The sequence below is a fragment of the Diabrotica virgifera genome, chromosome 5 (assembly GCF_917563875.1).
Source record: "Diabrotica virgifera virgifera chromosome 5, PGI_DIABVI_V3a".
NCBI lineage: Eukaryota > Metazoa > Arthropoda > Insecta > Coleoptera > Chrysomelidae > Diabrotica > Diabrotica virgifera.
This window is the reverse complement of record NC_065447.1, coordinates 220,646,346-220,673,387: the sequence shown is the minus strand read 5'-3', so window position 1 is coordinate 220,673,387 and position 27,042 is coordinate 220,646,346. Positions and strand designations below refer to the sequence as shown.

The window sequence follows — 27,042 nt, the reverse complement described above, 5'->3', positions numbered from 1 at the left end:
CCTTGTGGCGAAGAGAAACTTACTCTCACCAAAACATCTGCACATAAATTATTATACGTTATTATACAGATTCGGCACTTTTTTAACTACCCTATGGGTTATTCAGTGTGTGGAATAAAGATAATATTTAATTGTGTGAATACAAGTGAGATGCAGTCACGATCTCGAATGAGTGGGTTTGATCTTGAAACAGTGTTACTACATATACAACATAAAATGGAAAGATCATTGCTCTTTAAGAAATAGGGTAAGGAACGAAGAAATTCGTGGAATAAGTGGTGTAGATGACATTATAAAATGTATGTATGTATGTATGAATCGGTTTTAGAACGTCTTTCGACGTTGTCCGATGCCTAACTTCCACGTCCTTCTATCATCCCATTGGCCATCTCTAAGATACCTTGTACTCATTGCTTTGGTTACCCCTTCTTTCCATGTCTTTTTGGGTCTTCCTCGTTTTTTGCGGTTTGGTGGTACCTACTCCAAGATCTTTTTGGGCAATCTTGCGTCTTCCTTTCTTTGAACATGACCATACCAAATCAACTGTTTCCTCTCAATGTCTGTTGTTAAGTAACCGTCTATTCCAATTCGTCGTCTTACTTCCTCATTTCGAATTCTTTCCCTACGGGATATACATATACATTATAAAATACATAGCTAAAATTAAATGAAAGTGAGCAGGACACATCGCTGGAGGGAGAGATAATAGTTGGACCTAAAAGATCCTGGAGTGGAGATCAAGAGCGGATATACTAAAGCCCTAAGACCACCCCGTAGATGGACTGAGGACGTAAAGAGAATATGCACCAATTGGATTGCAACAGCTAAACATAGATCTGAATGTAAGTTTCTAGAGTAGACCTAAGTTAAGCACTGGAAAACGATGGGCTCGCACCCCGATTTCAATAGTGACATAACCTTAAAAAATGGAAAATCTGTTTTTTGGCGTAACAGGTTCCTTTAAGCGTTGCCTTCATTGTGGAATAATGTAATTTAGTTATCTTAAAATCTGCATAGTGTGCCTGTCTCGTTATTACCATTTCCGGTTTTGGCTCTCTCAGTATTAGCATTGATTATAGACACGGACTATAGACGGATTATAGACAGTTTACGGTATCTTGTGGTCGAAAATGGATGTGTCATACATAAGTACCGTTCATTTTTAAATATTGCCCTGACATGTGACAATGCATTTGTTAGCCAAGAAAAATTACTCAAGTAAAACTTCTCTAGTGCCATAATCTGTGTTTGATATGCCCTAAGCCTCGAATTTTGAATATTGGTACTTAAGAATAGCGCCTTATCATATTTTAAGGGTGAATTTCAGAGCAAAGCAGTGTCAATAACTAAAAATAGTTAGTAGTAAATAACATATTCAACACGAGTGCTAAATTTGGTTAACTTAGATAAATAAGTTGTAAAGAAAGAAAATAAGAGTTCACATAAGTGTGAAGAGTTCCCATACTTAGTTACTACAAATCTTACATTTGCTCTCCTGAAAATTTTGTGATATCAGGGTTGTCACTATTAAAGTCGGGATGCGGGCTGATACTAATGGTGACTGAAACAAGTTTTACTGCAAGTTTTACTGTAGCTGGTCGCTCGGATATGTATCTCAGTTTCTCAAGAAAATTAATATTTTTTTTTTAGATTGACAATATTTATGATAGAAATCTAAGATCAATGACGGACCTATCCTAGACACGGCTTGTAACAGCTTCACTCGAATACGTTTCCAATAAAAAGCAACCATGAATAATAATGTCGTGTGCTTTTTTTCAATTAAACTTTTTTCTGTTACAATCAGACTGGCTAAGCGATTCCCTGCACGTGTTTAAGTTCATGTTAGGACTTCTTGCAAAAGATGTGCAAGAAATAAGTGTGCCGGGTGGATGGTTCTTCTTTCGCCAATGCGAATGAAAAAAGAAATACACAAAAACAAAACAAACTTGTTTGAAATTCGGTTTTCGTCTTTAAAATTTGCATAACGGTAATATTGCAGGAAACATGCAATAAAACTAGAATTTTAGTCTTTTTAATATTAGTCCAGGGCGCATCTCTTTTGAGATGGACGTTGAGAGGTGATCAATTGGCTGTGTCTATTGGCCGGATTTATATATACATTGTTGTATTACAGATATTTACATAACATACTTATATCATCAAGTAATGAGAACTTTAGAAATAAAACACTTAACAACAAGAGTGTTTGAAACTATTTTGTTAAGAATTGAATTCCACTGAACACTATTCTATTGGTTTGTTATCAATGTCTTACAACAGTAGAAACTGAATATACTCATTTTAACATCTTAGCATTTAAATAATTTAATATTTCTACTATAAACATTAACGATTCAACTTAGTAAAATATCCATACACTCTGTCAAGGTCATTTCAATGACTTACATAATTTACAAAAGATGAATAACAACAACAATCTAATATTATCTCAATCTATAATTTCAATGATCTAATATCTCCTAGAATATTGAATTTGAGAATTCACCATTAAAAACTGATCTTCCTCATTACTTCCTGTTTTTATTTTTTATCTGACAAGGTGTGTATGTATGTTGGGCCAATTAGTCTTAAAATCAATCATGTTATCAATTAATTTATTAGTTGATTAGTACAAACATCTAAGGTACATTTCCTTAAAAATTTTTTAAAAATTTTTAATTTTTCTTTCAAAAATGTTAAAATTATTCAGCATTTAATGTCAGATGTCATACGTCAACGCAGAACAGATAAAAGCAGATTTAAATATCCGACTTTGTCAGTCAGCTGTTTCTACTAGGCCAACAATGGATGGGTGATACCTATACCATGAAAAAATTCTTTTTGTGTTTGTGTAACGTGTAATGTGGCCGTTTTTCTGTTTTTGCTGTTTGGGGTTGTACGGAGGATATCCAACCAAAAGTTATTTTCACAAGATGCAAATGTTAACACCTCAATTTTGTAGCGGTACTTTTTTAACAATTGACGTAAGTAAAAAAAGAGTTTTGTACTTCTTTTTCTTACAAGACCTCTTTTTTTATTTTAGCATTAGCTCCGATGATGACATTTATGTCGAAAGCGCTCAGCTAAAGAAATAAATTATTTACACACTTTGATATACTACATTTTTTATTTCCTCTATTCAAATAATAATATTTGAGTTATCCTCCCACTCAAAATGGTCCGAAACATTGTTTAAATAATAAAAATATCAAAATATGAAAGAAAAATTCGATATTTTTATTGGTTTTTTGATTATAACTTTAAAACTGTTCATTTCTGAGAAAAGTTGTACTGACATAAAAGTTGTGTAATTAAATTTCCTACAATATAGAATTGGTAAAGAATTAAAAAAATAGTCACCTTTGTTGAAAAATAGCAATAATTGATAAAAAAAACATACAAAAACAAGTATTCGCATTTTACATTTTTCAACCATTTATGCTACACTTAGGTCCTTCATATTTTATCCAGAAAAACTTTATGCTATACTAAAACAACACTGTAAATTTCATTAAAATCGGTTGAACAGATTTTGCAAAATAAATTTTGCAATCCAGCTTTCGCAAAAAAAAAATATTTTTTTTAAAATGTTGCAAGACTGAAAATAAAGCAGATAGCAAGTTGAATTTTTTTCTGCTTATAGAAGTGTACTAGGTCTTTCTTTTGCAATTTGCAAAATTAAAATCGATTAATTACCACGACGTCAGGAAATTTTTTAAATAAACATTAATTTTTGGTGCTACGCACAGGACAGCGGTGTTCGATTCACACAAGTTGATTTCCACCAAAATTTCTACCAATCTTTATCTAATATATTATTTTCTTACTCTATATTTTGTTGTATTTTAATATTTTAATTCCACAAAAATCAAACTAATTTTATTATTGTTTGTGAAATATTGTTTAAACAATTGCGTATATTTAAAAATAATAAACTTTTATTCTCTAAGTTAAAATATATGAACAAAGAAAGTTTTTGCTAAAATAAGTGTTATTTCAAAGGATAGAGTATGTGTTTTTATTTTGCAGTAAACAAATTTATTTATTTATATCGAAATGTAATAAAAATTAAAATGTATCCATCATTATCAAAGGTCATTGGAATGCCCAATCAGAGCAAACTATCCGCTGTCCTGCGCGTAGCACCAATAATTAATGTTTATTTAAAAAAATTTCTGACGCTGTGGTAGTTAATCAATTTTAATTTTGCATAATGCAAATAAAAGGTAGAGTACACTTCTATACGCAAAAAAAATTCAACTTGATACCTGCTTTATTTTCAGTCCTGTAACATTTTGAAAAAATAATTTTTTTTTGCGAAAGCTGGATTGCAAAATTTATTTTGCAAAATCTGTTAAACAGATCTTAATGAAATTTACAGTATTGTTTTAGTGTATCATAAAGTTTATCTGAGTGAAATATGAAGGTCCTAAGTGTAGCACAAGTGGTTGAAAAACGTAAAATGCGAATATGTACTTGTTTTTGTATGGTTTTTTTCACAATTATTGCTATTTTGAAACAAGGGTGACTATTTTTTAAATTTTTAACCAATTGTATGTTGTAGGAAATTTAATTACACAACTTTTATGTCAGTACAACTTTTCTCGGAAATGAATACTTTTAAAGTTATAATCAAAAAACGAAGAAAAAAATCGAATTTTTCCTTCATTTTTTGACATTTTGATTATTTAAACAATGTTCCGGACCTTTTTGAGAGGGAGGATAACTCAAATATTATTATTTGAGTTATTTTCAAGCAATTTCTGCAAAAACATTTGAGTCACCTCTCAACGTCCAAATGTACTAATATTTTTACAGATGCGCCCTGGTCTATATAGACATCTAAACCATTGTATGTTCAAATACATTTATATGTCAACATTTTGCAGTTGATATCGTATTGTATTCTTCTTTGAGTACCGTGCACAGATTGTTCTCGACTTTGAATGACATATAACAATTTCATCTGCTGATAAGCCAGTTCATTGACCAAGGTTTCGGAGCCATGAATACTTCTTACTACCAATTCCTCTTTTTCTCTTGATCTTTCCATTGAGTATTAACTGCTACTAATCTAGTATCTGCTACCTCTCATTATATGCCCCAGATATTCAAGTTTTCCCTATTATATTATCTTCATTAAGTCACCTTCGCCTTGACCTATTATGTTTAGGACTTGTATGTTTTAAATATGTTGAACCCATGATACTTTTAGTATTCTACGATATGACCACATCTCGAAGGCTTCTAATTTGTCTATCTTGATCCAGGTTTCACATCCATATAGTAATACACGACACACAACATTTTAGGAACTTGATCCTTAGTTGTAAGTTCAGCTGAGAATTGCACAGTGTAGATCTCTCTAGTTTCATAAATGCTCTTCTTGAAATTTCTAGACGAGTTTTAATTTTTCTTTATAAGGATTTAGTGTTAATTTTATCTAACATCCTATGTATTTAAAATGTTTAACTTTTGTAATGGCTTATTGGTGATAATTCGATGCATAGGGCCAAGGTCTCGTTTATTAACTACAAATAATTTTGTCTTTGATGTATATATGCCAAGTTCGTTATTGGAGCATTCTCTAGTGACTATAAGGTATTCCTATAAGGACCTACACGGACTATAAGGTATTCCTATAAGGTATTGAAAATCTTCGATAAATTCAGCCATGATCGCTGTGTCATCTGCATCTCTGATGTTGTTAATAATTTTCCCCACAATTGGAACTCCATATTGGCCTTCCAAGGATTCGTCAAATATTACTTTCGAGTACCTAAACGTTAAATAAAGTTGGAGATAACAAACAACCACGTCTGACCCCTCTTTGTATGGACATGTTGTCTATTTCTTTGTCGTCTACCAGAACAGAAATTTCTTGATTCTAATATAGCATATGTGATATGTCTTTAAAAAGATAATCACCTCGTTTATTATTTCCTCGATTCCATGAGCTTTTTAGGATATTTGTCTTCCAGGAGATTTTTCAGATTTACAGATTTTAACACTTTCACGCTCCTGTTTTTCTCTACAATATTTTCAATTTTTCACCATTGTTGTACCTGATATCATTTCTTATTCTTTTTGTTATTGCTTATAAGGTTCTTAAGTTATTGCCTTATTATATTCTAGGAATTTCGATCCATGCAGCTTTAATCCTTGCGCTGTGCTTCTGTCGTTAAATTATTATTATTATTATTTTCTATTTCGGCTTCATATGGGTTTATTTGATCGCATTGATTTTACTCTTTCTTGTCGTTTCTTTCTAATAATTTATATTTTTAATTTTAATTGATCCATTGGTTTCAGATTAGACTTAAGATGTTTCTGATAATTGGTTCTGTTTTGCAAAAGTTCTTTAGTAATAAGGGCCCTTATTACTAAATTATTTTGTTTATTTCAGATGTTATATTGATTACTATTGTTGCTCTTTTCTGTCTGTGGTCACTTCCCAGACTGAATCTATTGAGAACCAATAAATCTGTTACTAATATATGTCTCTGGTTTGCACCTTTTCGTTCGTTACTTCTAGAGTATATATTCCTCTATTTGGTATGTTGTCAGTGTTACGCTTTCCTACTTTGGCGTTAAAATCCACCATGATTATTCTGAAGTGAGCTCTTTCTGTGAGCCTTAGAAATAGCTTCATAAAATTTTTCCATTTCTTCATCTGTTGGTTGGCTATTGAGAGCGTATAGTAGAATTATTTGGAGGTTGTACCTTTCTGATAGTTTAAGATCGATGTATAAGACCATTTCCTAGATTGATTGCAGCAGTTTTTGTGACCAAATGTTTGATTCTTTTATGGACCAATATTACTACACTGCTGACATGTGTATTTTACTCTTCATCGAACTGGCAGAACATATATGTCCTGATTGAAATATTGTACATTGTTCTCCAGGTAGTCTCGTTTCACGTAGACCAAGGACATCCAATTTCATCCTAGTTCCTCTTCCAGTTCATCCATTCTTTCATTGTCGATTGTCTATTTGCAATATTGGTAGTGATGATTATCTCCCTCATGTTGTACCCCACCTCTAATTATTGCATACATAAAAGCTACATGTGCAAATGCTTCAGAATGTTTGACAAAACTACGATTTATTAAATTTATTTCTCTGTCCTAGAACTCGTGATCCAGTTCCAGTTACAGTGTCATTTATAATATTTATTGTATTATACAGGGTGTTCCGAAAAGGTTGGTCATAAATCATACCACAGGTTCTGGGGTCAAAAATAGGTTGATTGAACCTCACGTACCTATATACAATAGTGCACACAAAAAAAGTTACAGCCCTTTGAATTTACAAAATGAAAATCGATTTTTTTTCATATATCGAAAACTCTCAGAGATTTTTGATTTTAAATGGACATGTGGCATTTTTATGGCAGCAACATCTTAAAGAAAAATTTAAGTAAAATTTGTGCACCCCATAAAAATTTTATGGGTGTTTTGCTCCCTTAAACCCCCCCCCCCAAACTTTTGTGTACGTTCCAATTAAATTATTATTGTGGCACCATTAGTTAAACACATTATTTTTAAAACTTTTTTACCTCTTAGTACTTTTTCGATAAGCCAGTGTTTATGGAGATATTTTGAATATTTGTCAAATCCACCACATATTTATATGGTTAAGTACGATTTGTAGAGACCTGTTAATAATCTGAAAATTTATTTATATTACATTTTTAGGTATATTTTGAAAAAGAAGCTACATCTCGATAAAAGGTGACTTATGAAAAAAATACTAATAGGCAAAGTTTTAAAAACACTGTGTTTAACTAATGGTACCACCATAATAGTTTAATTGGAACGTACACACACATTTGGGGGGTTTAAAGGAACAAAACCCCCATAAAATTTTTACGTAAATATATTGAAAAAGAAGCCGCATCTCAATAAAAACTGGCTTATCGAAAAAATACTAAGAGGCAAAAAAGTTTTAAAAACGTTGTGTTTAACTAATGGTACCACAATAATGAATTACTTGGAACGTACACAAAAGTTTGGGGGGTTTAAGTGAACAAAATCCCCATAAATTTTTTATGGGGTGGACAAATTTCACTATAATTTTGTTTTAAGATGTTCCTGCCATAAGAATGATACATGTCCATTTTCAATAAAAAATCGATTTTCATTTTGTAACTTCAAAGGACTGTAACTTTTTTTATGAGCACATAATTTGTACTAAGGTAAGTTAGGTTGAATCGAACTATTTTTGACCCCAGAATGTGTGGTATAATTTATGACCAATCTTTTCGGGGCACCCTGTATAATGTTTACATATCTCCAATGTGATATAGATATTATCTTTAATACATCTCTTACTAGAGGGCATAGGTAAATAAAATAACTAAGTAAAACACAACATTTTTATTCAAAGCGAAATATAAAAATATATAACATGAAGGCACGATTTTTACTGGCCGTATGCAGAAAGTTAACCATTCAACAAATTATTCAATTTATTCATAAAAATTCTAACAAACAAACATTCGTACATGAGAAAAAATCTAGTGGTCGTGTTGGTAACAATAGAACAATCTAACTTAACATTTTTATATATTTCCTAAATATTGTTTATCTGTATAAAATTAAAAATATATATGATATAATCACAGGGTTAACAAAATTGTCACTCTAAGCATTTAAACAAAATCTATATATCCATTTATACATATAATTAAAAAACCCCGTCGAAAGTTCTGCAGAGAACGTATGGGTTTCCTTACCATACATACACTTACTAAACACAAATACTAACGCCTCAAAGGACCAACATCAGCTGAGATGTAATGGAATGCCCGTTTGGCATGCAGTCATGTTTGTTTTTTGCCCCAAAAATTCATCTACATCCAATCTCCTTTCATTTGCCGCCTCCTACGTCCAAATCGGACCAATAACATCAAAGATACGAATAGAGTCCCTTTGGCAATGCTGTCATGTTTGTTTTTTCTATAAAAACCGTATTCACCATCCCCTCCTCTTTCCAACGAGTCTTCTTACGTCACGACCTCACGAGCAGTTTTGCCCCCACCACCAAGCTCAAAAAATGACCAGAATTGACTTTGATTTTCTTATGGAGATTTACATGGGAAAATGATCGATTTTGCACCCGTCCTGTTGCTGTTTCTTGACTGTCCTACATGATTTTTGCTTATGAGATATTTTGTACTAAAGTAAAGAAGTAACTTCATATTTGGAGTACGTTAAGAAAGACTGGCCAATGGCCCCTTAAAGAAGTCATAATTTTCTTAACATCAAGTTAGATTTGATGAAGCAGTTTATCAAAGCTTTAAAGAAACAAGGTGACTACTTTAAATACTTGTGCGACAAATTGCCTAAACTTTTTGAAGCTAAATTTAAAGAAGGCATTTTTGTAGACCCTCAAATTTGACTCTTAAAATCGCTATCGGACAGATTGTTTCAGAATAAAATGGTCCAGCATGAATTTAAAGCATGTAGTTCTCTCATAGAAGTTATAGATGGTTTCCTTAGAAACAATAAGTTTTCAAACTATAACGAAATTGTAGCTAACAAGATCGCCAAAAGTATAAAAATAAATTGAATGAAAAATTGTTCTTGGTAAACGGTATATTTATTTAAAGACCTTTAAAAGGGGCACAAATATCACAACAAAACGTTTTCGCTTTCTAAAAGGAGCATCATCAGTGTTATAAGCCTAACATGCTGAGCCACCCAAAAATACAAAGGTAAAAACCTTTTAAAAGTTGAAAAAATATCTTACATAATTAAATAAATTATGGAATCCAAAGGATAGATATAATCCTTATGGAAAAGGCCCTAAGGCAACATATGACTCCCACGTGGTACGCATGTTGCTAGGTAATAATTAGGTTATCACATTGAGAGAGCTGAAAGGCAAATGTTGCCTTTCTTCCTTTGGATTGCATAATTTATTTAATTATGTAAGACATTTTGTAAACTTTTAAAAGGTTTTTACCTTTGTATTTTTGGTTGGCTCAGCATGTTAGGCTTGTATCACTGATGATGCTCTTTTAGAAAGCGAAAACGTTTTGTTGAGATATTTGTGGCCCATTTAAGGGTTTTTAAATAAATATACCTTTTACCAAGAAAAATGTTTCATCAAATTTACTTGTAATTAATGGTATACAGGAAGTTTTTCCTTGTGGATAAAAGTATAAAATACTGGGATGCAATGTAAGAGTAAAACTGGATTACCACGTTGACTATTTTCTCCAAAATCTTGGAGCTATCAGCTAGGAACATGGGAGAGAGAGAGAAGCTTCAGGCTATTTTTTTTAATATGTACCTACCTTTAAGATAATGCGTATCTACTTCATTGGAACTATATCGATTTTTTTTAAACCATGAAAAAATATAAAGTCAGAAATTCATTTAAATATAAATAATTATTCTCTACAATAAAAATGTTAAGTAGGATCATCTATTGAACAACAATTTAAATGTTATGTCTTAGTTGTTGCTTTATTGAGTAATATTTAAATTTTTTGTGTTTACATTAAGTAGGGGTAACTGTGTTTTTAGGTAAACACAAAATAAATCTATTGTGTATTTTTCTTTACTCTCAACAATACTGTTCGAAAATCTTGTAATGATTTCAATGTTATTAACTTTATGTAAATTTACAAACTATATGCATACAGTATCGAATCAATGTCAAAAAATGTGGTGTCTATAGACTTTTAGAAACATAATGTATGTTTCTATATTCTCACTTAAAGCAACAACCTAAACAAGTTTCAAACAAAACTTATTGTTTTTACATGCTAAAATTTTAAATTTTAATAACTTGATTTACTATAAAATGGACGGTGTCTTATCACAATATGGAATCCCCAGCAAGTTGTTAGACTAAAATTTTAAATAACGTGTGACTTAGAAAATGTTTTCTTTACTTTAAAGAATACAACTGCAAATGTTTTTTTAAAATAATAAATAAAATTATTTTTGAGTAAAAATTAAACGCTAAAATTATAGTAGGTGAGCAAAGTATGCTAAATGCGCAGTCACTCGAGCGTTATGGGGACCTATTGGGTTGTGAAGAGTAGGTCCTAAAATCAAAAAAGTTAAGTAAAGTTTTCCATTTTAGTAAGCGCTTGCCATTTTTTAATTTCATTTTCCATTTCTAACAATCGTTTTTTGCGATTATAACGCCATCTATGCATAATTCGAAAAAATGTTTCGAATAAAAGTTACTTATTTTTACGTAAGTAATCCAAATCTGCAATAAAAAATGTGGGCTCTTAATTAAGATTTTAAAGTAACATCCCACCCCACCTCCGTGGGGGGTCGTGTTTGGTGCCATTTGATAGATTTTTCAAAAATATTGAATAAGTGCATTTTACAGTTTGTCGATCTGATATTCATTTCGCGAAATATCGCAGGATTCGTATTTAAAATATTAAATTTACCCCCCACCACTCTCCGTGGGAAATCGTGTGTGATATCATTCGATAGATTTTTAAAAAAGATTGAGCACATATTTTTTAGTTTTTCGATCTGTAATTCATTTCGCGAAATATTCGCTTTTTTCTTGTGAAACTTTGGGACTCGCCCATTTCCTTACGCCCGACACAAATCGTCAGATTTTTGAAATATACACTCTTTTGCATATACTTAACTTGCTTTATTTTGATCTGACAATTTCGACTTTTTTTAAGGATAGATTTTTTTTTTCGGGCCCCCCTTAACTAACTCCTCTGTGTTGAGAGCCAATTATATTAATTATTGTCCCTGTCATTTCCAACTATCGAATGTGAAAAGTGGTACAACACTTTCTTAATGACTCCTAAATCAGCGCATTGACAAATGGGAAAATTTTTATATTTTTTGTATGTAATGTTTAATCCTTGTTAGATTGATAACAAATTTGAACTGCTTATCATTTTTTTCTTTCCAAAAAATCACATTCGTTACTTTGCTTTTTGTATTAATCAAAAATTTGCTTCGGTCCGATGATTCAAAGTAGCGAATGTATATTAGCGAATAACTGTATAATCGAATAATAAACATCCGTTAAAATGAAATCATAAACTGCCTCACAAGAATTGCTTGGAAGCGATACTGAAACAAAATTCGCACTAATTGTAAACACGTGCATTTTGTTCTTGTCAACAGTTTAGCATTTTCGACAGTTTACAGATTATAATTGAATAACTGTTGAATAAATTACAACACAAACTAACGAATGTGACAAATTCGACATTTAGCGTTGTACTAATATACCTTTAGCCTTTAGTTATATTTATACAAAACAAAAGTATCGAATATAACCATTTTCGTCAGTTTGCAGTCAACCAAATGAAAAAATGTTCATATTCGATGGTTTAAACAGCATATTTCCCGCGCTCCTAATCAAGCTACAATAACGAGAATTTGCCACAAGATGCGTATCACGTATAATGCGAGGGCAAGGTATCGAATCTGAAAAGCCCGATTTTTCACATTCGATAGTTGGAAATGGTAGGGACGACATGGTAGAGGTACATCTGCAGGGTACCAGGTTTCTCCCCATATGATACTCTGCCGCGCTCGAGTAACTGCCAAAATCCCAGCTTGGGCTCCCCTACCATTATTCAGATATATGTATTCATTTAATCTATATTGCCTGGTGGTTGGACGAAGATAATAGGTGTATTAGACCATCGGATTTTAATGCTTTTATCCCTTATGCCATTTTGTGTACTGAAAATATCGTATGTAACAAAAAAAGCAAATTTAGAGTTAAACCAGTTTGCGGTTTTTTTTTTGAAAATCTAATTTTCCTTATTACAATAAAAAATTTGCCTTGCGACAATTTTCTCCCTTATACCATTTTATGAACCAAGAGAGGAGTAATAATGCTATTTCTAAAAATTGTGACATAAGAGTTACTGGTGCCCTAAATGTAATAATTAAGGGGGTAGTGGTAAAATCTTGGTCCAATGCCATTTAAATGCATTAATTTTTTCGGATCCTGAGTAAAACTAATAAGTATTTTTGAAGAAGTTAAACGCAGAATGACAGATTACATTATTATCGAGGGCAAAAAATCCACTGAAAACTTCTATAATGTTTATTTTAATAAGTTACAAGGGTGAAAAAAAGAGAAAATTTAGTGTGATTTTTTATTTTAAATACTTCATTAAAAAAAACTTTTTGTTTATTCTAAGGCACTTGCAATATTACTGGGACCGTTTAAATCTGTACTTTCATACCAAATTCAAAGCAGTAGTATATTCATGGAATAGACTGTATCAGAATCAGAACATGTATGAGCCCTCATCCAGTACACATCCAAGTAATAATTGCTCCTATTGTTATCTATGTAAGACGTTCGTAAGCAATAATGCTGTAATTCTGATACACGTGGTAATGGGACCCCAAAATCACGTCCAAAATTCCCCCTATTTTTTAGCTCAACATATCTTTTGAATCAGTAGGGATAAATTAATGGTAGGGGAGCCGAAGCGGAGATTTTTGCAGTTACTTGAGCGCGTCAGATTATGACATGGGGAAAAACCTTGTACCCTGTAAATGTACCTCTACCATATATTGGCTCTTTATACCGGGAAGTTCGTTAAGGGGGGTCCGAAAAAAAATCTATCCTTAGAAAAACTCAAAATTGTCAAGGTAAGTTAAGTACATGCAAAACGGTGTATATTTGTATATTTCAAAAATCTGACAGTTTTTCCAAAAAAAAGCGAATATTTCGCGAAATGAACGTCAGATCTAAAAACTAAAAAATAGGGTTCCAATATTTTTCAAAAATCTATCGAATGGCACCAAACACGACCCCCACGGAGGTGGGGTGAGGGGTTACTTTAACCCTAGAATACGGGTCATTCGTAAATTTTACGACGCTCATAATACATTGGGCATTTTTGTCCACTCACATTTATTTTAACGATTTCCCCAATTGAGTAACTTCCACATTAGTATTGAGCTTAATAATGTAGCAGACGGTTGTTATAATTCCCAACTCTAAGACCATTTTTCGTCACTTGGTTCGTAAATTTAACGAAAGTCAAAGTCCCGTGTTTATGTCATATATAATAAATCAGCTGGCTATTATTGTTTGTATTTTAATTTTGAGTGTTTTAGTAACAAAAAATTAAGGTAAATTGTTTTTTATTCTCATTACATAATATACTATTTAATATTTGAGCTTTTCTTATTAGAATGTCAAATACAAAGTTTTTGTCCGCAAAACAACTAGAGGAGGAAGCGTCACGTATTATGAACGGGGAAGAAAGTGATCCAGGTCCGTTTGAAGATAGTGATAGCAAGGGCGAATCCAGGGAGGGGGCCATGGGGGCCATGGCCCCTCCCGAGAATTTAAAAAAATATAAATTTAAATATATGTCGTTCAAATGTTTGTAGTTTCAAACACAAGATGTACAAAACGTAAATATACATACGACTTCTGGATTAGAATTGACGAAACGCAGTAACGGAAGCTTCAAGAATGATATATCTATATCTAGGGTGTTTTGTAAATCAAAATAATAATAATAATTTTACAAAGTGCCAATTGTTAGAACGATTTTAGTGCCAACTGTTAGAAAATCGTATCAATTTCTATATTCTGTACACAGAAAGAATAAAAAAATGAGGCGTTATTTGGGTTACCAGCATTTAGAACAAAGAAGTTGGTTGGTACTTTCGCACATCTTTCGCTAAACTCATGGGCAAAGACGGAGCTATACAAACCCATGAAAACATCATACCACAAGAAGTGAGCTCATGTTGGGCTGGAGTTTCTACAAAGTTTAGCGCAACCCGCAAAAGTAAGTCATTAAAACATAATCATGGAGAGGTCTAAACAGATACAAGAAAATAGAGAAAGACTACGACCAATAGTAGAATCTATAACGTTCTTAGGTCGACAAAATATTCCTCTAAAACGCCACTGTGATAATTGCCTTCTACTGCTGGACGAAGATGCTGGACCTAGCAATGAGGGGAATTGTTATGGTTTAAAATCGCATCAGGAGATTAGACTCTTAAACAACACCTATCCACAGCATCTTCCCGAACAACATGCATTAGTATCACCAGTTAAAATCAATTGATAACATGTAGTGGTGATTACTCTGCCTTATTTGACGAAAAGACCGCCGATAAATTTTGAATGTCTTTATGGCATTTAAAAGTGTGTGAAAAGTACCTTAAATCTCACCATTGTAACCCTAATTTTTAAAAATTAACCCCAGACCCCCTCCCCAAAAAAAGTTCATGGCCCCTCCCGAAAATCGGTTCTGGATCCGCCCTTGAGTGATAGTCACTGGGAAGAGGACAATTTGGAAACTGAATCCTATGGCCCGATAGCAGTCATAGTCATGGTGATAAACAGATACAACCCCGCAAGTTTACTTCGAAATATTCGCCAAAACATAGCTGAAATCCTCAACATAACTAAAGGAGATGATGCGAATATGACCCAGAAAAAGATGAGGAAGACTTATTTCTACTGTCCAGACAAATAAAGGCGCATGACCACCAACTATTGCAAGGAGTGCAAGACGCCAATTTGCGGGAACACCGAGGAGATATTTGTACCCTATGTTCCTAAAAATACCGAAATTATGTTTGTTTCATAATTTTATGCTTTTATTTTTGTTCTAAGAATCTTAATTGTTTTCTATACACTGAATAAAAAATTCAAAGTAAAAATATAGGCTTTTTTCTATTAAGTAGTAAAATTTACGATAGTCCCGTATTTACGTTTAGCAAAAACGGTCCCGTATTCTAGCGTTAAAATCTTAAATAGGAGTCCCCATTTTTTATTGCAGATTTGGATTCTTTACCTAAAAATAAGCAACTTTTGTTCGAGACATTTTTGCGAATTATGGATAGGTGGCGCCATAATCGAAAGAAACGATTGTTGGAAATGGAAAATTAAATTAAGAAATGGAAATTCCCCTACTTTATGGAAAACTTAACTTAACTTCTTTTGGTTTTAGGACCAACTCTTCACAACCCAATAGATACCCATAACGCTCGAGTAACTGTAAAGTTAGCATGCTTTCCTCCGCTACCATAGAGAATTCTAGCGAAAATGCTATCCACTATTAACCTGAAAGAACTATTAATAATAACGAACAAAACAATTAACACGTGGACCAGCTTTCAGCTTTATTTATGTGTTTTAAATTATCTTACATGGTGCCAGAAAGATTTCATTTGTAATTCATAAAAATGTAAAACGTCTTTTAATATGTATATTATTCTTTGTGATCTTTATCAAAATTAATAAATAACGTGGGAGATGAGATCATAAGTATGTTTCAATTTATAGCATAAATAATTAACAATCTAAATATAAATAAACAATGCCACTCCTGCTAATCTGTACCCCAGAAATAGAGTTTTAATTATTTAAATATTGATATTTATACACTTATCTTGAAAAGTGGCACTATACTTTAGAAAAAAACCAGACTAGTGACGTCTTTGAGCAGGAATATATAAATTATTAAAATTTCTTGTGCTAATAACTTGCGTGGGTGACAAACTCTGTTTTTTCGTTTATTATAAAAATTTAAATACATTATAATCTAAAACTATGTCCGGACAGGTATAAGAGTTAAGAGTACAGTAAATCCGTCAGTTACAGAAGGCCAACCGTACAATTTATCGATATGTAAAATTGTTTATAAATATAAGTAAAAGGACAGCACCGGTACGGGCCCACAAAAAAATTTTTTCCCTAGATCTACTGACAAACTGGGCATTTCACAACATCTGGCAACAGCGCCTCCCATAAGAGCCTGTGTATTAGGGTTAGATAGAAAATCAATTTTTCCCCAGATTCTGGGGAAATTTTAAAAAAAATTTAAGGTTCATTCTGCTCATTTTTGTCTCGTTTTGGCACTAAAGCATATCTCCGTTGTTATTGGTCCGATCGTGACATGTGAGGTATCATAGGAAAGGGGAGGGGGTAACGAATACGTTAACACAAAAAACAAAGATGGCGGCATAGCCAAAATGGCACTAAAGTATATCTCCGTTGTTACTGGTCCGACGTGTGAGGTATTGGAAAGGGGGGTGTTGGATCGTGACGTACAAAGGGATCGTTGGAAAGGGGCACGTTGTATATACTATATTTTATCTACGACCATAACATAATATGTTATTTAAACCAATCACGTGCAGAAATCTAAGCATTACGAGTTGCATACTATATTTTATCTACGACCGTAACATATTCGGCATTTTTATTCCAATTCGCCATTTTTATTCAAATTCGCCATTTTTATTCAAATTCACCATTTTTAACCCAATTTTCCTTGACATTACATCGAAGAAATCTACCATAGTTTACCTATTAGCCGCTGGATGACGCCATTTTTAGTCAATTTTTATTCAAATTCGCCATTTTTATCCAATTTTCCTTGACATTACGTCGAAGAAATCTACCATAATTCAGCTATTATCCGATAGTTGGCGCTATACATCTCGTTAGCATTGGTCTGATTGGAGATTGTGGTACGTTAAAGGTGTGGGTAGTAACGAATATATTCATCGATATGAAAAAGAACTTCGACTGAGTTGACAAAGACAAAAAAAAAATCTAGAAGGAAGATATTTAATAGAAAAAGATTGCAAATTTTCAAAGCAAAAGTCTTTTAGAGTAATTCGATTGAGAAAATTATATATACACAAGTAAAAAGAGAGGCATAGACAATAAAAGTTGTAGGTATGTAGTACCTAATGACAAAGACAAAAAAAATCTAGAAGGAAGATATGTAATAGAAAAAGATTGCAATTTTTCAAAGCAAAAGTCTTTTAGAGTAATTCGATTGAGAAAATTATATATACACAAGTAAAAAGAGAGGCATAGACAATAAAAGTTGTAGGTATGTAGTACCTAAACGGCTTAACGTAGAGAGGCATATATTTTATCTACGACCGTAACATAATTTATGTGTAAGCGATGGTGACATCTCATTAGCATTGGTCTGATTGGAGATTGTGGTACGTTAAAGGTGTGGGGAGTATCGAATATGTTATTTAATCCATAAACTAACCGTTACGAGCTGCATACTATATTTTATCTACGGCCATAACATTTGGTGCCACCAATTCGCCATTTTTATTCCAATTCACCATTTTTATTCCATTTCAGTATTTTTAGTTAAACTCGCTATTTTTATTCCAATTTGTCCTGATACAGATATTACGTTGAAGGAATCTACCATAATTCGTTCTAAATGTGATCTCAAAATCCCATACATAAAACAAATTGAATTCATCGATATGAAAAAGAACTTCGACTGAGTGCATTATAAATGACAAAGACAAAAAAAATCTAGAAGGAAGATATTTAATAGAAAAAGATAGCAAATTTTCAAAGCAAAAGTCTTTTAGAGTAATTCGATTGAGAAAATTATATATACACAAGTAAAAAGAGAGGTATAGACAATAAAAGTTGTAGGCATGTAGTACCTAAACGGATTAACGTAGAGAGGCATAGACGTAAGGAGAGACGTGGACAATAAAAGTTGTAGACATGCCTAAATGGCGTAACGTAGAGAGGCATAGACAATAAAAGTTGTAGGTATGTAGTGCCCAACGGTATGGGCGCACAAAAAAATTTCCTAGATCTACTGACAAACTGGGCATTTCGCAACATCTAGCAACAGCGCCTCCCATAAGAGTCTGTGTATTAGAGTTAGATAGAAAATCAATTTTTCCCCAGATGCTGGGGGAAATTAAAAAAAAATTTAAGGTCCATTCTGCTCATTTTTGTCTCGTTTTGTGGTGGAGGCCCGACTTTTACGTCACGATTGGACCAATAAAACAGAAGATATAACTAATGCCCTTTTGGCTGTATCCTGAAAATACGTAACTAATGCCCCTGATAACGTATAAGATATAATAGAAGCAGTATTTTGATATGTCCAATCCATCCCTCTCTGAGAGATATGCGAGGTATCATGTGATTTAACAAATTGAATAATATAGAAAAAATAAACATAACATCATGCCATAAAGACATTAGATACAAATGATTTAACCACCAGACACAGAAAAATCAAATAGAGCAGAATGTTAAAAAGGAGTTCTGTATCTTCGGTCCTCTTGGTGCAATAGGGACATACGAATTCTCAAATGATACGATTTAACCAATAGAGTTCAGTGACAGAAAAATAAAATACATCATGTCAAAAGGGTCTTAGATACGTATTTTCCGTCCAATCGTAACTTACAGTACCTCAACCAATAAAATACAATGGCATAAAAATCAAATACATCAGCATGTCAAAAAGGCTTTAGTATTTTCTTTTCTACTGAGAAACATCCAAATCTTTCGTAAAATATTATACACGGGCGTTCTTTCTATATGTCCAAACTAGTAAACCTCTTATTTTTAACACGCAACTCTCAATATTTACATTATTTCTTCCTAGAAAATATCAGTGTATCAAAATGGAATACAAATATATGCAAACCACCAATTGCTAAATCTATCATTATATCGCTAATACCTAAAATACATATCAGATAAATTCTTTCGCTAAGTCCAAACCACCGATATTTCTCACATTATTTTCAAACCAGATTTAGAGTTCTAGTCAAGCATAAAAATCAAATACATCAGCATGTCAAAAGGGTTTTAGTATTTTCGTTTCTATTAAGAAACATCCAAACTTTTCGTATACTATCGTGTTGTATACTTTTGTACACTATTGGTTTTTATAATTTGTTTAAATTTTTTTAATAAATGTAGCAATAACTTCGAAATTATGGCATTTAGTTGTAGGGAAAATAACATGAAAAATAATCAGTATTTCTTTAGGACTTCAAAACTCAAATAACGACTTCTTGTCCTATTAGAAATACGGAATTGGATTTCCAGAAAAACGGAAAATCTGACAACAATGTAATTGTCACTATAATATAGACCGCCTCAGAAAATTAATACCCATCAAAATCTATAAAAATCTTGCAAGCCGTTTCCGAGATAATTGAGTGTTTCCATACATAAAACTCACTCTGTATGCAAACCAGATTTAGAGTTCTAGTCAGACATAAAAATCAAATACATCAGCATGTCAAAAGGGCTTTATTATTTTCGTTTTTACTGAGAAACATCCAAATCTTTCGTACTCTATTATACACAGGCGTTCTTTCATTATGTCCAAACTAGTAAACCTCTTATTTTTACCATGCAACTCTCAATATTTACATTATCTCTCCCTAGGTGCAAAATGTCAGTATATGAAGCATAAATATATGCAAGCCACTAATTGCTAAATCTATCATTATATCGATAATACCTACAATACATATCAGATAAATTCTTTCGCTAAGTCCAAACCACCGATATTTCTCATATTATTTTCAAACCAGATTTAGAGTTCTAATCAGTTGGAGAATACAAATTTTTGTTATAAAGTACGTTTTAAATGTGATCTCAAATAAAATCCCATGCATAAAACAAATTGAATTCATCGATATGAAAAAGAACTTCGACTTAGTGCAATATAAATGACAAAGACAAAAAATATATCTAAAAGGAAGATATCTAATAGAAATAGGTCGCAAATTTTCAAAGCAAAAGTCTTTTAGTATAATTAGAGTAATCCGATTGAGAAAATTACTTATTATGGGTATACACAAGTTAATAATAAGCAAAAAATCGAACTTCTATTGATCCAATCAAAAAAATCAAATACATTTGTACTATGAGAATGATCTCCGAAAGGGAAATCGATAGGTCAAAATAAACTAATTTTAAAGTAAAAATGTGGCTTATTCACAATAAAAATAATAAATAATAAATTTTCTTGCGCTCCTTATTGTTTTACGAAAGATACAAAAAAAAAACACGAAAAATACACGATACGTAGGTAGAAAATAATGTCATTATTAATTATGACTTAATCATTCTTTCGAATGTTTTTAGTACGCATGACTCTAAGAATTTACCCTGGTATGATTCTGGTTTCGAAGGATCTTTGGACGGTTTTAAAATAATTCGAACTAGGTTTCGAAGGATCTTTGGACGGTTTTAAAATAATTCGAACTAAATATATTCTTACCAACCATCTGGAAACTTAAGGTGTGTGTCGATATAATTCTTTATTTGCACTAACGCCATTACTACAATCGGAAATTTTCTTAATCATTCTATAAGTACAGTATTTTAATTGCATTTTAAACAGGTTTCTAATTCACTTATGGAAAAATTAGAATTAGAATCAGAATCAGATTAGAACTTTCATATTGTGATACATTTGTATATGGAAGAAAATAATACGGTATGTATAAGATACAAAATTCAAGCATTGGAAAAGCCATACAAGAGGCACACCAAATTCAAAAATCTTGACTATTTCGTCTAAACATGAATTAAAATTTCTAGTTCTATCTTCTAGCTTCTCATCCAGCTTGAAATAGGATATTAGTATTCATATTTATTATTTCAAAAAATTTTAAGATATCGTGTCTTTTGTTGTAGGTATACTGTCACATTTTCAATACATATTACCCAATTTTTACTTACCCATCATCGAGTTAATTTATAAATGCAATAACTTCTTAAGATATTATGCTTTCAAAAAACGCTACCAACCAATCTCCTTCATATTGGCTAGTTTCAAATGTATTTCTACAATTACACCATTATTTGCCGAAATATTTTAAAGCAGTGTTGACAACGTCTAAAAAACTGTACATAATTTGGTACATAAATATCAAAAATGATGATCAAAATTGCTTTTATTAGATGATTATTAGCTCTCTTTATCCAGCTTAACAAAATGAGAAAAGTGCTCTGCACAAGAGATCTAAGGTTAGAGCTAAGAATAAGGTTGGCTAGGTGCTACGTTTTCTCGACTCTGTTTTACGGAATGGAAGCTTGGACCTTGAATGCTGCATCAATGAAAAAACTGGAATCATTCGAGATGTGGGTATATAGAAGAATTCTAAAAATATCATGGACAGAACACGTCACAAACAAAGAGGTTCTGAGAAAGATGAACAAAGAAATGGAAGTCTTAAATACAATTAAAACCAGAAAATTGGAATATCTCGGACATATTACACGTGGAAAGAGATACAACTTGCTCCAACTCATTATGCAGGGAAAGATTCAAGGAAAAAGAAGCATAGGGAGACGCAGAATATCGTGGCTGCGCAACCTGAGAGAATGGTACGGATGTACATCAAACGAACTTTTCAGAGCAGCTGTCTCCAAGGTCCGAATAGCTATGATGATTGCCGACCTCCGTCGCGGAGATGGCACTTGAAGAAGAAGATCCAGCTAAAATAAAATAAATAAAGAACTTACATCGTCATATCCATATACTGTTTTGAAAACCGAGGACTTGGAAGCTCCAATAAGTCATAACTCGAAGTTTGAAATAGTAAATAGTATATCAGTGAATGTTTATGCTTTGGAATTAAATCAAGTTAAGGAAAAATAATTTTACGAATTAGTGCCTGCTTGCCTAAACAAAACAAACTTGATAGACATGTAAATTTGAATCTTATTCAGGATAAATATTTTCTAAAATTAAATGATTACCTACGACTCTCATCGTAGTGACGATGGAAATATTGAAATAAAATATCATTACTTCTGGAAAAAAAGGTGTCTAGGTTGTTACACTATATAACCAAAAAAGAAAACTAATTCACCCAGATTTATTGGAAAAATTTACTGTTTCACCGTATCATTAAAATCTTACAAAAAAAGAAATATCGAATTAAATAAACAATACATAATAGAACTAAGAAGTAAATTACGAATATCAGAGTGCATGAGATACGAAATAAACATCTTACAAGCAAAACTATCGATACAACAAATACATATTATATACATTATTCACTTGAAAATTTTAAAGTAATGTTGGCTGAATGTCCAAGAAACTGAGTATATTTAGCCTCTTTTACAATATTTCTGAAAAACTTCAACGAATTTGTCTATTTAGCGAAAAAAAAATCTAATTCACGCAGTTTTATCGGAAAACTTTGCTATTTACCATTTTTATTCACTGTCTTTTTAATCTGTTGAGTAACATCTTTAATTTATTTTGATTTTTAAGAAGTTTTCTAACCTCCTCTAATTACGATTTTTTGTAGAATTTGGACTGGTTGTATTGAATTATGATAGGTATGTGTATCTGATTACGCAATAATTTCAAAGAGACATTCTTTGTAGCTTAGTATAAATTGGTCTTCTAATACTAAAATATTATAAAAAAATAATAGAGTAAAGCAATACAGGAGACTTAAAAAAGGTTTAAAATCTCATGAAATCTTGTTTATTTAGTCTAAACATGAATTAAAATTTATATTGTTCATACTTATTATTTCAAGAATTTTAAGATCGTTTCTAATTATCCATCATCCAGTTAATTTATAAATTATGAAATAGGTATCACTATGATATATTATGCAGCAATAACTATGTTTTCAAAAACTATACCAACCAATCTCTTTCATTCTGACGATGTATTTATACAATTACAACATTATTTACTTAAAAAGTTTAAAGCAATGTTGGCTGAATGCCCAAAAAACTGAGTATATTTAGCCTATTTTACAATATTTCTGAAAAACTTCAACGAATTTTTCTATTTACCGAAAAAAAAATCTAATTCACACAGTTTTATTGGAAAAATTTACTATTTCACCATTTTATTCACTATCTTTTTAATCTGTTGAGTAACATCTTTAATTTATTTTGATTTTTATGAAGTTGTCTAACCTCGTGTAATTACGATTTTTTTGTAGAATTTGGATTGGTTTTATAGGATTATGATAGGTATGTGTATCTGAAAACACAATAATTCCAAAGAGACATTCGTTGTAGCTTAGTGTAAATTGGTATTCTAATACTAAAACATTATAAAACATAATAGATTAAAGTAATACAGGAGACTTAAAAAAGTGTTAAAATCTCATGGTACAAAAAAGAAAATGTCTCGAGTGTGAATTTAAAAATGGAGTTACTACAAAAAAGAAGATGGTACATACCTTTGAATATTAAAAAATATTTGAAAAATTTTAATTTTTTTTTGTAGATTGTGTAGTTAATACTAAAAATTAGTAAGGAAATAAAAATGATTATAAATTAAAAAAATCTTCGACGTTTGTTCTTAGAGCATGTGAAACATTAATAATTACCAAAAAATTTCAGTAGGTACCTTTAAATATTAAAAGTATTTGAAAAATTTTAATTTTTGTAGATTGTGTAGTTAATACTAAAAAATTAGTATGGAAATAAAAATACATATCAATTAAAAAAAATCTTCAGCGTTTGTTCTTAGAGCGTAGTTCGAGTATGCCCGAACTTTCCCGATCCCCAATATATCTACTTCTTCTTGTAGTGCTCATCCATTTTGGATGTTGACGATTATCCTAGAAATATATACTTTGCATACTAATGTACTGAAAAGATTTGTAGTTGTTGTGCTGCACCACATATATAGATTTTTTAGCCAGAAAATCCTTCACCTTCCTGGTTTTCTTCTACTTTTCTCTGTAAAATTAGTTGCAGCAGTTCATATCTTCGCTCTTTCTTACAATGTGTCGGATGTATTCGATTTTAACTGTTTTATTGTGGGTACCAGCTCTTTTTCTTTTTTAATTCTTAATAAAATAATCTAATTAGTTATGTGATCTGAGTAAGATATATACAAAAATAAGAAAAAAATGTTTTATTTCTTTGGAATAAAATAAAAAGGCCAAGTTGGTTGACTGGTTTAAAGTATTGCAGTGCAGGGGATTTGAACCTATGATCCAACACTTACTTATTTTCAATGCAATGTAACAAAGTCTTAAATCGCTCGACCAACGTGGCTTTGGAACTTTGCTCTAAAAAACAACGATGATATTCACATGTTATGACATTCCTATTGACAATAAAAAGAAATAAAATGTTTTTCAAATAATATTTTATTCAAAATACTGTTATTTAGAGTGTGAGCTTTATGATTATAAATAAAAAAATCTTTGACATTTGTTCTTAGAGCATGTGAAACATTAATAATTACCAAAAAATTACGGTACCTTTAAATATTAAAAGTATTTGAAAAATTTTAATTTTTGTAGATTGTGTAGTTAATACCAAAAATTAGTGTGGAAATAAAAATAAATATCAACTAAAAAAAAATTTTCAGCGTTTGTTCTTAGAGCGTAGTTCGAGTATGCCCGAACTTTCCCGATTTCCCAATATTAGCTGTGAGTTTTGGCTTAGGATACCCATATAAAAAGCATGGAAAACGAAAAGTTTCAGCGTTTGTTCTTAGAGCGTAGTTCGAGTATGCCCGAACTTTCCCGATTTCCCAATATTAGCTGTGAGTTTTGGCATAGGATACCCATATAAAAAGCATGGAAAACGGAAAGTTTACCTTGGACAAGTGACGCCGTCACTTGTCCAAGGTAAACTTTCCGTTTTCCATGCTTTTTATATGGGTATCCTATGCCAAAACTCACAGCTAATATTGGGAAATCGGGAAAGTTCGGGCATACTCGAACTACGCTCTAAGAACAAACGCTGAAACTTTTCGTTTTCCATGCTTTTTATATGGGTATCCTAAGCCAAAACTCACAGCTAATATTGGGAAATCGGGAAAGTTCGGGCATACTCGAACTACGCTCTAAGAACAAACGCTGAAAATTTTTTTTTAGTTGATATTTATTTTTATTTCCACACTAATTTTTGGTATTAACTACACAATCTACAAAAATTAAAATTTTTCAAATACTTTTAATATTTAAAGGTACCGTAATTTTTTGGTAATTATTAATGTTTCACATGCTCTAAGAACAAATGTCAAAGATTTTTTTATTTATAATCATAAAGCTCACACTCTAAATAACAGTATTTTGAATAAAATATTATTTGAAAAACATTTTATTTCTTTTTATTGTCAATAGGAATGTCATAACATGTGAATATCATCGTTGTTTTTTAGAGCAAAGTTCCAAAGCCACGTTGGTCGAGCGATTTAAGACTTTGTTACATTGCATTGAAAATAAGTAAGTGTTGGATCATAGGTTCAAATCCCCTGCACTGCAATACTTTAAACCAGTCAACCAACTTGGCCTTTTTATTTTATTCCAAAGAAATAAAACATTTTTTTCTTATTTTTGTATATATCTTACTCAGATCACATAACTAATTAGATTATTTTATTAAGAATTAAAAAAGAAAAAGAGCTGGTACCCACAATAAAACAGTTAAAATCGAATACATCCGACACATTGTAAGAAAGAGCGAAGATATGAACTGCTGCAACTAATTTTACAGAGAAAAGTAGAAGAAAACCAGGAAGGTGAAGGATTTTCTGGCTAAAAAATCTATATATGTGGTGCAGCACAACAACTACAAATCTTTTCAGTACATTAGTATGCAAAGTATATATTTCTAGGATAATCGTCAACATCCAAAATGGATGAGCACTACAAGAAGAAGTAGATATATTGGGGATCGGGAAAGTTCGGGCATACTCGAACTACGCTCTAAGAACAAACGCTGAAGATTTTTTTTAATTGATATGTATTTTTATTTCCATACTAATTTTTTAGTATTAACTACACAATCTACAAAAATTAAAATTTTTCAAATACTTTTAATATTTAAAGGTACCTACTGAAATTTTTTGGTAATTATTAATGTTTCACATGCTCTAAGAACAAACGTCGAAGATTTTTTTAATTTATAATCATTTTTATTTCCTTACTAATTTTTAGTATTAACTACACAATCTACAAAAAAAAATTAAAATTTTTCAAATATTTTTTAATATTCAAAGGTATGTACCATCTTCTTTTTTGTAGTAACTCCATTTTTAAATTCACACTCGAGACATTTTCTTTTTTGTACCATGAGATTTTAACACTTTTTTAAGTCTCCTGTATTACTTTAATCTATTATGTTTTATAATGTTTTAGTATTAGAATACCAATTTACACTAAGCTACAACGAATGTCTCTTTGGAATTATTGTGTTTTCAGATACACATACCTATCATAATCCTATAAAACCAATCCAAATTCTACAAAAAAATCGTAATTACACGAGG

General features: G+C 31.5%; 1 protein-coding gene and 1 long non-coding RNA gene across 2 annotated transcripts in view; both read left to right on the top strand.

Annotated features, from left to right (window-relative positions):
• Positions 1-27,042, top strand: part of LOC114344598 (cuticle protein 16.5-like) — a 314,943-nt gene that overhangs the window by 141,012 nt on the left and 146,889 nt on the right. The window lies entirely within an intron of this gene.
• On the top strand, positions 2,112-3,116 carry LOC126884676 (uncharacterized). The gene is made up of 2 exons (XR_007698123.1): positions 2,112-2,987; positions 3,047-3,116. It is a non-coding gene; the product is annotated as an uncharacterized LOC126884676 (long non-coding RNA).